Genomic DNA, 12,538 nt, shown 5'->3' with positions numbered 1-12,538 from the left:
CTGAAAGGTGACTTAACCGCACCAAGCAAGTTAATCGTTAGAGCAGATGATTTGTAATTCACAGGATATTAATACCATTCTTTGAGTGAGAGGTGGGTGTCTGTCCTTTTCAGGTGCATGAAAATTCTCTTAAACAGCTCCAAGTGTGTCTTAACTAGCAGGGGGTTTCTTCTTCCTTAACTCATGCATGTGCTGTGGTGATTCTGCTTAGCCCTGCTGAAGTTTGAGAGGAAAGTTTTATTTGTAGGAAAGGTGCATTCTACCTTCTATTTAGTTGGTTTTTTTTCTTCTCTCTTCTCTCGTTCCCGTTTTGGTTATGGGATGGGTCAATTTATAGCATAGCTTTGAGTCTTCAGTTTCACTATGAAAAGTCTCTGTCCTCGGCTGATTGTTGTGGTTTAACCCCAGCCAGCAGCTAAGCACCACGCAGCCGCTCACTCACTCACCCCACCCCCCGCAGCGGATGGGGAAGAAAATCGGGGAAACAAGTAAAACTTGTGGGTTGAGATAAGAATTGTTTAATAGAAGAGAAAAGAAGAAACTAATAATGATAATGCTAATAAAATGACAGTAGTAATAATAAAAGGATTGGACTATACAAATGATGCACAGTGCAATTGCTCACCACCCGCCGATCTATGCCCAATTAGTCCCCAAGCGGTAGTCACCCCGCCCCCATTCCCCCCAGTTTATATACTGGACATGACATCACATGATATAGAATAGCCCTTTGGGTCAGCTGTCCTGGCTGTGTTCCCTCCCAAATTTCTGTGTCCCTCCAGCCTTCCTGTTGGTTGGGCTGGAGAAGCTGAAAAATCCTTGACTTTGGACTAAACATTACTTAGCAACAACTGGAAACAATAGTGTTATCAACTTTCTTCTCATACCTAACTCAAAAATATAGCACTATACTAGCTACTAGGAAGACAATTAACTCTATCCCAGCTGAAACCAGGACAATGATGCTTCTGTAAATCATGCTTTGCTGCAGTAGCGGCGGTTGGCATTTCTATATTACGGTTTGTTCTGAATGGGGGTGGGATGTGACAGAGAGATGGCCTGAGAAAGAGAGAGATCAGGATTTCCCTCATTCTTAACTGTAACTCTCTAATGTGTGATGTTGGACAGTTCAGCCAGGTTTTCGAAGTGACTGAACATAAGCAGAGATCTTGACAATTAGGAAAAATTTTGACTTAGGAGGTTAATATGGTTCTTGCCTTCAGAGATGTGCAAATGACAAGTGCTATTTCAGTGCTAAAGATGTAGAAATGTGGAAAAATAACATGATTTAAAAAAAAGAAAATTATCATCCATCCATGGAAAATACTGATAAAGCTTGCAGCATTGAAGGACGAGCCCCATGGTACCAAGCCGCACAAGGATGTGGTGGGGGTGCAGGAAAGTAGATGGAGACAGATTCCCTAGGGTATAACTGCTGCGCTGTATATCAGCGCTGAGGTATAGTGAGGCTTGGGAACAGTAAAAGGGAAATCAAAATGTGCTATTTAGATATTGGGAAAAGAAGATCTGCTTAAACTGCTCCTGGGTGATTAAAACCTGCCAGGATAACTCTAGACCTCAAATAGAGTGGGAGGAAAATATAGAGAAAGCTCCAGCAGAAGAAATCAAGTTGTATCTGGGCCGGTGGTACAGTGCAGGTGAACGTTGTGCTGTGATGCAGCCCCGTCTAATCTTCGCTGACCTTAAAGACCTAAGCATTGGGTCGAGACTTCAATTTAGTAGTCACGCTAGGCTTGCTGGGGAAGGTTTATAGTCCTCTGTAGTCTAGAAATAGGCTAGTGTTAGCCACAGTGCACAGGTGAGGGATGCGCCAAGGGGCAAATCTGATGAGATGGTATGAGGATGCGGTATTATCCCAGGGCGAGGACCATATTGCTCTGGTGGTTGCACTAGTGTGAGGGCTAATTTCCCTTCCTGCTGGTAACCTGACTGTTGGTGAATAACAACCGGCTGACGTTAATATCCAGCTGCAGTTGAGTCACAAGCTTTGCTTGGGGTTTATAGCTGCTGGACATTGGCCGACAGGCTGGATGGTCAACTTCTTGGTGCTGAGGAATTGCCAAACCTGATCCAAAGGAGACTGCTGAATAGCACCTGGGTGACCTTTCTTTCCGTTCCGCAATGTGGAGTTGGAAGCTCCATCCGTTTAATGCCACATGTTTTTTAGCTCTTAATCAAACCTCCAGGCTATAGAAAATTCATGTAGAAATTTCATAGCAGAAATTCTCCTGGGACTTCTTAATTTTCTCTGGCGTGGAACATATTCTGAGAATAGGTAATTTATAGCAACATATTCCTTTGGGAGCAAATCTAAAATGAGAAAAGTGAAAATAAAATATTTTGAGTCTCAGAAGAGATTCGGTATGGATTTGATCTCAAGATAATTTGATATATTTGGGCCATTCTTATTAACTCGGAGCTGATTCATGTGTGACTAGTTGAAAAGTGGAGGTAAGAGAGTGAAGGTTGGAAGGCTGGATGTTGCTCAAGGAGCTTCATACAATAGGGATTCATCTACAAGTCAGAATAGAGTCCTGGCTATTTTCCTTGACGTTTTAAGCTTTGAACAGAAATTAATATATGTATATTCATTATCTGACTTCTGTAGTAAAAATAAAAGTATAGATGAAGATATTTCCTACGGTAGTCTTTCACAAAGAATGCTTTTCAGTGATATTAGAGCTATATTATTTATTTAATGGTGTTACTTCCGTGGCTGCATATGTAGTGTAGGTTTTAACTGTGATAGCAACAGAATTAGTATCTAATAAATACATGTACAGCATGAGTGAAAATATGCTAATATCTCTTGCAGTGTGCCTAGCTCTAGGAAAGTAAATGGTAAAATAGTTAGCCATTCAAACAAAAAGCAGGTTTGGGGTTTTTTTAATTTTTTTTTTTTTTTTTTTAGTAAGTGACAAATTGCCATTGCTTTTCTGTTCACCATTTGCTTTCCCAACCCAGGAGGTTGGGAATGAGGAGCTCACTTCACCTCAAGTTTGGAAGATTGAGAATTTTGCAGATTTCACAAATTGCCTCGCAAAAATGAACTGGCAGTATTTTTGAAACTGTTAAAATGTTCTTTATGGATTGGTGAAAGCTTGACAAAAATTACCATTGCATGCTTAATTTCTTTTAAAATGGATGATACAGTATTTTTTTTAGCAAGCAGGTTTTATGTCAACTCTTGTTACAAATTTGGTTTAAAAATACCAAACAACCTTTTTCTCCTATCGTTTTATACAATAGCCGACCTAGGGAAAGGATTCAGATATGGGCAGAGAGGTGGGTTTCTTAATATCACCTTTTCTTCTAACTCCCTGGACAACCCCAAATCTGATTTCTGTCTATCTTTTGTTATTATGAAGAGATTGTGAAATATAAACTGATGGGTTGAGACCCATCGGTTTTAGGGGGCAGCCGTGTCCCCTAAACGAGGGCAGAGGCAGCAGCAACAAAGGACAGAACCCTGCAACCTCGGTCACCTCTCTGTCACCATCGTCACATCTCCCGTGCAGTGATAAAACCAGGTCTACGAGCGGCAGCGGGGACTGGAATTGGGAAAGGGTTTCGGCTAGGAGGATAAGTTCACGTTTGCCCTTTTTGTATGTTTTCTTGCATGAATACAGACAGAGGCGTAACTGGAGGAGCTGTCAGGGACCGTAAGCTGATCCAGTTTTCCACGGGCTTAGAGGGACTTTGTTTCTGCTTAGCGAAGAGTGCCACGCCACAAAAATCATCAATTGCTAAGTCACAGGCCTACAAGTAGCTGGGATTAGCTTTGATTCAGTGCTTCCCTGTGATGCCGTAACTCAGCGTAATGGAAAGTTGTTGGCTCTGCTTTCCTCGGTGATGTTACCTCTGTGGCACGAAGGTCCTTCCTGATGGGGAAACAGCGTCTTTTTGTTTCTCTGTAGCAGCAGTAAGAGATTGTCTTGTGCATAGTCCTTGATAATCTCCTTCCTGCCAAGTGTGGTAGGTTTTGTGTTTTCAAAAGGGGGATTTGTTCTTTTGACCGATTCTTTCTTCATCATGTAGCTTCTCTGCATTGCTTCTTCCTCAGTTTATTGCTAATCCTCACATATTCAAATCTTTGCTTCCTTGGGGAAGGATGACATGTAGCTTTTGCTTTTTTTTTTTTTTTTTTTTTTTTGGCATTGCTTCTGCAACTTGCTGTGCCCTGGGCAAACCAGATGCTGTGTAATTGTATATCTTGGATCTCCATTTTGCATGTATGCTTGCAAAACCCTATCTTTCATGCAGCCGAGTTCTCCCTGCATGCCACCAAAGCAAGGGAAGTGCTGTGAGGCGTATGCAAAAGACCTCTTCTGGCTATAGAAAATTCCTGCAAATCCTACCGGCAGGTTCTTCAGTCTGCTGTGGTCACTGATCACAGGGTCCATTCATATGCTAGAGTGATTCACAGCTGCCAAAACGGGAACAAAATGTCATTTCTGGTGACTCATTTTTTTTTTAATAACTCAGTCGAGTGTATGAGAAAGTCTTAGGAAAACTTAATTGTGACTCGAGCCTCAGTTCAGGAACACCTTTTAATTGGTTTCTCTGGGACTTCAAAAATATTTCTTGCAGTTAATTGTTGAAGTGGGGACAAATGCTATAGGATTTTGTGGACGCTTAATAGACGTGTTCTAGAAAGTCTGCAAACATGAATAATCCCAAAGCTTGTGCCATTCTCTAATAATTCTTCACAAATTATATTTGCCTGTTTCCTTTTGTACTTTCTCATCTAGTAAAAAATTCAATTATTTTTTTTTCCCTCTGGATGGATGTGGCTTTTCCATGCAGGGGTCAAATATCAAACTTGCTGCTTCTTCTTTCCAAAGACGAGCTAGGAGACTGGTTAAAGCAACTGGAGAAGAGTTCTGCGCAATACACTCAGGCAGTTTTCCACAGGCTGTCGGGAAGTGCTCCAAGAGGCACTGAAGGAACGTGGATCAGCTTGAAAATCTCTCGGATATTATCAGTGGATATGGTGTCTATCTTCTTCTCCATCTTAAACAGTTGTGATGCCATTAAAAGTCAGTGTGCTTCCCAGCAGAAGTGGTTGCGTTTCAGAAATGAGAGGAACAATCGCTGTGTGCAGTTGGCAGATGAGTTTGTAATGTGCTCGGGGATTCTTTTCCACGCTGTAAATTCAAATTACATCTCATCATGTGCCTAGTTAAAGAACAGAATATGTCACAATAGAGAAAGAGAAAACCAGGGACAGATTGTGATCCTGTTGGCAATTATGTAAGTCTAGACCACTTCACTGTCATTTCTTATCCCAGGATGAATGAGAGCAGGGTAGGGGGTCTTTGGGGAAGGGAGCTAACAAACAAACATCCCATACTCATATTGGACAGTTTTTATGAGACAGCAGTTCTTATATTTCAAGTGGTTTAAACAGTAGGAGCAAAGAAAATATGTAAACATAAATAATATTGGAAACAAGTCACAAAATGTAGCAGGATGGGTTGTCTCCTATATTTTCATTTTTGGTTTTGTGATCGTTTTTTTTCAATCTGTTCCTTCTGCTGCCTGTTGCCATCGCTTTTTTGGTGAGTTGTAAGGTTTCGTGATGGCTTGGCACCATCAGACAAACACCAGGAAATGAAGCATGGGAGTAAGAGCCTGCCCAGGTCCTGCTGATGCTGTTGTGCGTCTCTAAAACCCCAGGTGTGGAGTCGGGAAGGGAATTTAGTCTTGTCATGTACTGCTGGTCGTGCTTGCTGACAAAGGCAAAATTTAACGTATTAATTGCCTTTTAATAAGTACGTTTAATGTACATTCCCAGAGCACTGTCATGAAGTAGAAATTGAAGTTATATTCCAAGTAATGATGAGAGATTTGGAGACCTGACGAAATGTCAGGACCTAAATCTAACTAAATCCTTGGGGTGTATCAAAAATTGTAGCGAGCACATGTTCCCTACAGCTTCCCCATAATTTTTTAATCTTTCATTATTCATGTCTAGCTTTATTATTATCATCTTTTTGCAAACCGTGGTGTGTTTAAACAGAACATATGTAATAGACTTTTGTGTAGCAGACTGTATTATTTACTATGGATGGAATTATGAGTTTGTTTGTGTCGTCTCGGGAATGAGCGTGTCGCTTCTCCTGGGCATTTTGGTGGCATAAAGCCATTATAACGGCACCAGCAATGACCCCTGGTGCTTTACAAAGGGAAGCGATGAAAACTTTCTTGTCATGTTTAAGCAGCAGGGGAATTTAGGTATGTTATCCAGAATGCAATTATTCAACCTGGAGCACAGCCAAGGCACTGAGACTAACAATGTGTTTAATCTTACGAAAAGATGGCATGGGATCTTTAATGACCATGTTTTGTCGGAATCTTGGATTTATGACGTCTCTGAGACACAGTTCTTGTGGTGCCGTGCTCAAAAGACATAATTAGAAAATCTGTAATTCTGCTGAGCTTTGTTTCAACTGGTCTTTTTTAGAGAGATGTGCATTTATTCTGTTTTATTCCTAATCTGTTCAGCACAGCCTTGTGATGTCAGGGAGCTAGCCTTGGGAGGAAGCAGCTGGTCCGACCCCATGCCATCCATTGATGGGGAAGCTGTTTCCCTGGCAACAGAAACGATGAGAAACCAGAGAATGGCTCTTTTCCAGTTCATGTTTCTTTTTTGCTCGGTGTTACAGGCACTCATTAGCTTCTGAGGAAGAATCATATAGCTCCTATCAATCCAAACTAAAGCTAAGTGGAACAGTGTAAATGTCACCACAGTTTTCAAGGTTGTGAGCTTCTGAAGCCTGCTGCTATCAACATTAATTTTGTATTGAAAAGTATTAAGAAGCTAGGATTCCCCCCCCCACCCCCCTTTGGGAATTATTCATGGCACTGTATCAAAACAAAGAAGTGAGGAGAGCGAGCAAAAATCACTGCACTGCCTTTGCCTCACGCTTTATGCAGAATGCATTTGTGTGTGCAAGAATGCAGTTTAAAGGGAAGTTCTGCGACTCAATTAGGGCTGTAGAGCTGGTGTACATGGTGAAACGCATACCTGTCTTTTTATTAACGTTCCTGCAATTTTGGATTTCCTTAGGAAAAAGAGAAGTTGAGAGACAAGAGGAGGAGATGACAGCTGGCTTGGCAGAGGGAGTTGGCAGCAAAGGCACGCTGGTGTTTTGATGCCTCTGCAAATAAGACCTACGAGTTTGGGTCTGCTACGCTTCACGTAAACTTTCACCCGGGATACTGTCATTCCTCTGACATTTTGCACATGGTTTTCCCTTGTAATGTCCTAGGGAAAATGATGGCATGAGCTATAGGGCAATAATAAAGAGTCCAGAACTTTTTAACATTGGGGAAGGGACTTGCTGGATCTATTCTGCTTGATGTAAGAAAAAACTCAATTTCTTGTTTTCTAATGTTAGGTGTAATAAATACAGATATGTGACATCAAAGCAAGGAACTCCGGAATTAGTAAAAGAGTAACTTAGCAGAACAGAAACCAGAATTCTTTATACTTGTACAAAATATTTGAGTAAATCAATTCATTAATTCATGAAGTTAAGAGCAATATTTTTCCACCAAAAATGGCATAGCCACAAAGGTTTTGTGAGGCATTGAGGACTCCCTGTGACCGCTCCCAGAATAGCTGCTCCTCCATCGGCGCAAAGGTCCTACTACCTGGCTGTGCATGTAATGGGGTGTACGTGCTTTTTGCATTTAGTTGTAGCCTCCTCTTACTAAAGCAGAAATGGTTGTTACTTTGTGTAACATTTCAGAGGAAATGTGTTCTCTCCTCTTGTACAAGCTCTGTGAAACTGTACTTACGCCAGCCGAAGGCGAGCCCAAACTGGAAGGAGTGCTGGGAATTTCGGTGCGTTGGATTTCATTGGGAGTTACGCAGGCAACAGGTGGAAGTCTGAAAATTGTTATTGCCAAAGTATGACCAAATTTAGCTTGCTGTCATTTCAGAGGTGGCTACAGTGAGTTGTAATACCTGAAGGACTAGCGTAAAAAAGGTCTTTTTGAGAGGAGCCTAGTCCAGTTGCCCAAATCCAGTATGTCTGGTTCGAGTGCGTCCAAGATCAATGTGCTTCTGAAATTCACGCTGAATTTCTGCCGATTTCTGGGGCGGCTTAAAATTCCAGGCAGAGACTGTAAGATGCTGCTGACTGACCGGATAGCATGAAATGCAGGGAATATGCACAGATTTCCAAAACCTCAATGTTGACCCTCCAAATAAACTCTCCATTAATAAACTGAACAAACAAAACCAGTTAGAGCTACAATAGGTAGCATAAAGCTGTCATTTTTATAAAACCACTTTTTTCAAAAGCCCCATGCTTTCAAGTATTATTGTGATTACTAGCTATAAATCTTTATAATGGCTATCATGTTGTTGTAGGCAACGTAAATACAGCATATTTTAATGTCTCAGCAGCTACTGCTCTTGCAGGTACTCAGTGGCTTGAACAGACCACCAGTCTGGTCTTTGGAGAGGGATAAAACCTGGGCTATGGCATTTATTTATTTTTTCTCCTATGAAGTGTTAAGGCTGTGAAAGAGGTGTATATGAAAGGCTGCTTTATCTTGGATTATAACATGACAAATTTTTATGCAACATCAGGCTCAATTCATGTGAAACTAAAGCTCTTAAAGCCTGGAGACACTGATCTCCTTCAGAAAACGTAGCGTCCATCCTCCTGCCCAACGTGTAATTTTGCTGCAGTGCCATTTCCTGAGCAGGCATTTTTTAAACTTATGCTTTTGGTTGGCCATTGCTTTGCAAGAAAGAATAAACACCAATTAGCTGCATTCAGCTAGAGGTTGTCAGTTGATGGGGGTCAGAGAGAGGATGCCGTGTCGATAGTTTACGGTTGCGATTCGCTACAGCAGTTCATGTAGTCCGTAAAAACAAAAGCGGCGTTTGAACAGGGGAGAAAAGGAATTGAAGGAAGCTGGTGGCCAAAGTCCTAGCAGCAACGTGTTAAATATAAACATTAACCTTTTATTCTCACGGCTGTGTGGGTTTTTTTCAGTGAAGTACAGGGTCTTTTCAGTAGTCTGCTGTTGCTTTGCTTTTGTTTTGTTTTAAACTCCAGCATTTTAACACGTATTTTCCTGGGTGAGGGAGTAACACATTCTTCCCTCTCAAGCCCAAATATTGTTGTTTCTTATACTTCCAGCAGCATCTCTACAGAGGCAGAGACAAATCTGATGTTTGGTTTCTTTCCTAATCTCTTCCTAGGGTTTCCCAAAATGAAAACTACAAACGTATTTGGTTTCCTCTCCAGCACTGTTGTGCCTGACTCATAAACTGTACTGCCAAATTAAATGTGATCAAAAAACCCCTTCATAAAAATGCAAACAAAATGTGTTACTTGAAAGGCTTCCAAACTCTATGCTCTGCTTCTACTTTAGAAATGCTCTGTAGATCAATTTGTTTTCTTTTATTATTTTGGGGGTGTAATCCACTTAGGCAGTGATCGAGGCGAACGTCTGAATGCAGCACGGCCATTGTGAGACCGAACGAGGTGAAGGTAACGGAGTTGCGCATCACCAATTCAGTGGGATTTCGGTGACGGTGGAAACCTGCTTCTCTATTTGTTACTTGCAGGAACGGCTAGCCTGATAAGGCATGAATTGTGTCTTTCTTCTTCCTCGCAAATAGTTATACTCAAAAATCTTAAGCATAGTTTTTGGAAGAGGGCTGGGTAGCTCAGGGAGAAAAATGTGTTTCAGGACTGGAGGAGCTGCAGTCTCGCCGCTAGCGGCTCTGCTCTGACACTGCTCTGATCATCAGGTTCGTCATACCCTGTCCATGAGGAACGCTGGTTGAGGCCAGATGAGGAATGCTGGTGGAACTGGACACCTCTTGAGGTCTCACGCAGATCATGGTAGTGCTGGATGAGGACTAAAACACAGTTTGTAAGCAAAAATCCACTACGGGGATCCAGTCGGCCCCGCTCTTCTGTTAGTCGGAATAAATAGAATTGCAACAAAAAATTCAAGGATTCAATAAAAATATTGGACCTGTTCACCAAACCCCTACTTCAGGTATAACCAAAGATAATAATTTAAACCAGAACTGACTCAGCAATCTATGGTGAACGTTGCCACAGTGGATATTAAATTTTACCCTGTGTCAAGTACAGAGATATACAGAAAGTTGAAAAGCGACGCTTAACTGTCTTTCTAAGAGTTGAGTGAAACTCCAGCTATCTGTGAAAGGTATCCAGTTGTCTCTTCTCTCCTTATATGCTTTTTTTTCTGCTATAGAACTGCATTTAGAGGATAGCTGTTCATTACACGGGCACTTATTCTGCAATGCAAGTTAAACAGTCCCTCAGAGTTTGGGAACCCCTTGGGCGCTAAACTCTTGCTTGAAGTCTGTGTCGAAACAGCAGCCGAGAGATGAAAGAATTGCTCTCTAGCCTAGTGGAGGAATGATGCGTAATGAGATGCAATTTGCCTAAATGCAATTGTACATTATGAACGTTACAGAAGTCCTGCTTTGAACAGCGGTAGAGACCTGAACTACACCAGCCCCAAACCCCGCTCTAAAAGAGGGGACTGGGGTTGCTCGTGCCAAACACAGCTTTGCCAGGTTGAGAGCTGTCACCGCAGTATTAGTAGTTCAGAAATAGTGCTGGCACATGGGAAACCGTGCAGACTGCCCTTGCTATAGATTTATATGCAGGCAAGCTTGAGGGGAGGGAAGAAAATCTTGTATTTCCTTGTGGGAGGTGTTGAGCTAGAAGGGAGTTGAGCTTGGATTAAGAAGTTCTTAGTGGGTGGAGGTGCATAGCACCTGTAGGTCTGTTAGCCTCCATTTGAAACTCAGCTTTTTGGAAAGCTCTCCATGCTACGTCACTTCCTTGGAGACAGCGTTTCGAGAAATAACTGCTCAAGCATCAAAAGAAATGGAAACCATCTAGGATGGGATTTTTGTGCTGTATTTGAGGAAGACCTTTTCTATGCGGCTGGATATGAGTGGGGATTCTTGTTGCTGTTGTAGAAATTATTTGTAAACATATGAAATCTAATGTAAAAATCTAAAAAAAACCCAATACAGAAGCGTTTGAATTGAAATACAAAGTTCATTGGCTTGAAATAAGGATGATTTTCAAAAAAAAAAAAAAAAAAAAAAAGGAAAAAGAAAGAGAAATCCCTCTTAGAGTTGTCCTCATCCACTGAGACACTTGTGATCCATGAGCTCTTTGATTCAATTCACATGAGGGAGAGATGCTTTCTAATTACTGCGAAATTAATTTGAAAACCAAAACTCATACCCTTTTTGCACACACTAAACACCCATCCTGTCCTGCACAAATTAGCAAACTGTGTGTGCTGCCTATGGGTTCCCATAGGATAATTTACAGATACACATGAAATTATCCATTTTGTACACGTTTCTAACACATTTTAAAAGCCCAGAAAAGAAAATACAGCAGCTGCCTGCATTTGGGGAGCTGGGTATAGAGGAAGTTAAGTATTTGGGAAGCCTTTTTAAGCATACAGTAGTTGGTGATGTTACATTTCTAGAGCGTGTCTACTGACCTAGCCATAGGGCTTACCTAAGCTCCACGGGGAGCTTTGTGACTAGTTTCTTGTACATATGTATGTGTGTGTGTATATATATATCTAGAAACATTATGGCCTCGCACACAATCTGAATACTTCACAAATTACCTTAGCCTGTTTTAATTGCATTTTCGTCTCCTAAACTGTTATATATATTACAAATCAGGTAAGGGGAAGATCCCCCCAAGGTCATCTGGTCAACCCCCCTCTTAATAATGAAGGATTATTTAATATGCTGTATTTTCTAGTGCTTGTGCTAGCCTTCTTTTGAACATCTCGAATAATGAGGTTTCTACTGTCTATCATGGAAGATTATTTCACATGGTAACGGACCTTGCCAGTAGGAAGTTTTTGTTATTTGTTTCCTAAAGCTCTTTATCGCCTTTCAAATACTGTAGTGAGTCATATGCTCTTTGATAACTGTCTTGAAACATCTATAATGAATCTCCATCTAGAAGAAATGCATGAATTTCAGTAAGATGAGGATAGCTAATGATAGAAAATTGAACGAAGATGGAAGGATAAGGCTGAATAATGTCACAATGTGTATTTTCTATCTGCGTACTCAGTTAAAGAAAAAAAAAAAGACAGACGAATTTACTTCTACTTCTGGCATAAAAATACTCTCCCGTCTTCCCCTTATTTCAGATCAGAACTAAACAAAGTGGATAGTTAATCCGATTAGAACTGGCCATGACATTCATCCAAATTAAAAAAAAAACAACAAAAACCAAGCCACCTTTCTTTCAAGTTCTTGAAATCAATGGATCTTTATGAAATCCTTTGAATTTAATAAGATTATATATGCTAATAGAAATATAGTTATTTGAGACTATTCCAGGAGACTCTTGTGTCTCCTTTTTTATGGGCCAGCTTAAGCTTGCTTAAGAAACTTGATTTTGTAGGAAGTAGAGGACTACTCTTATTTAAAACCAGTCTTCCCTAGAGAATTAAA

This window comes from Accipiter gentilis, chromosome 30, assembly GCF_929443795.1.
Source record: "Accipiter gentilis chromosome 30, bAccGen1.1, whole genome shotgun sequence".
Classification (NCBI taxonomy): domain Eukaryota; kingdom Metazoa; phylum Chordata; class Aves; order Accipitriformes; family Accipitridae; genus Astur; species Astur gentilis.
Note: the sequence above shows the minus strand (reverse complement) of the source record.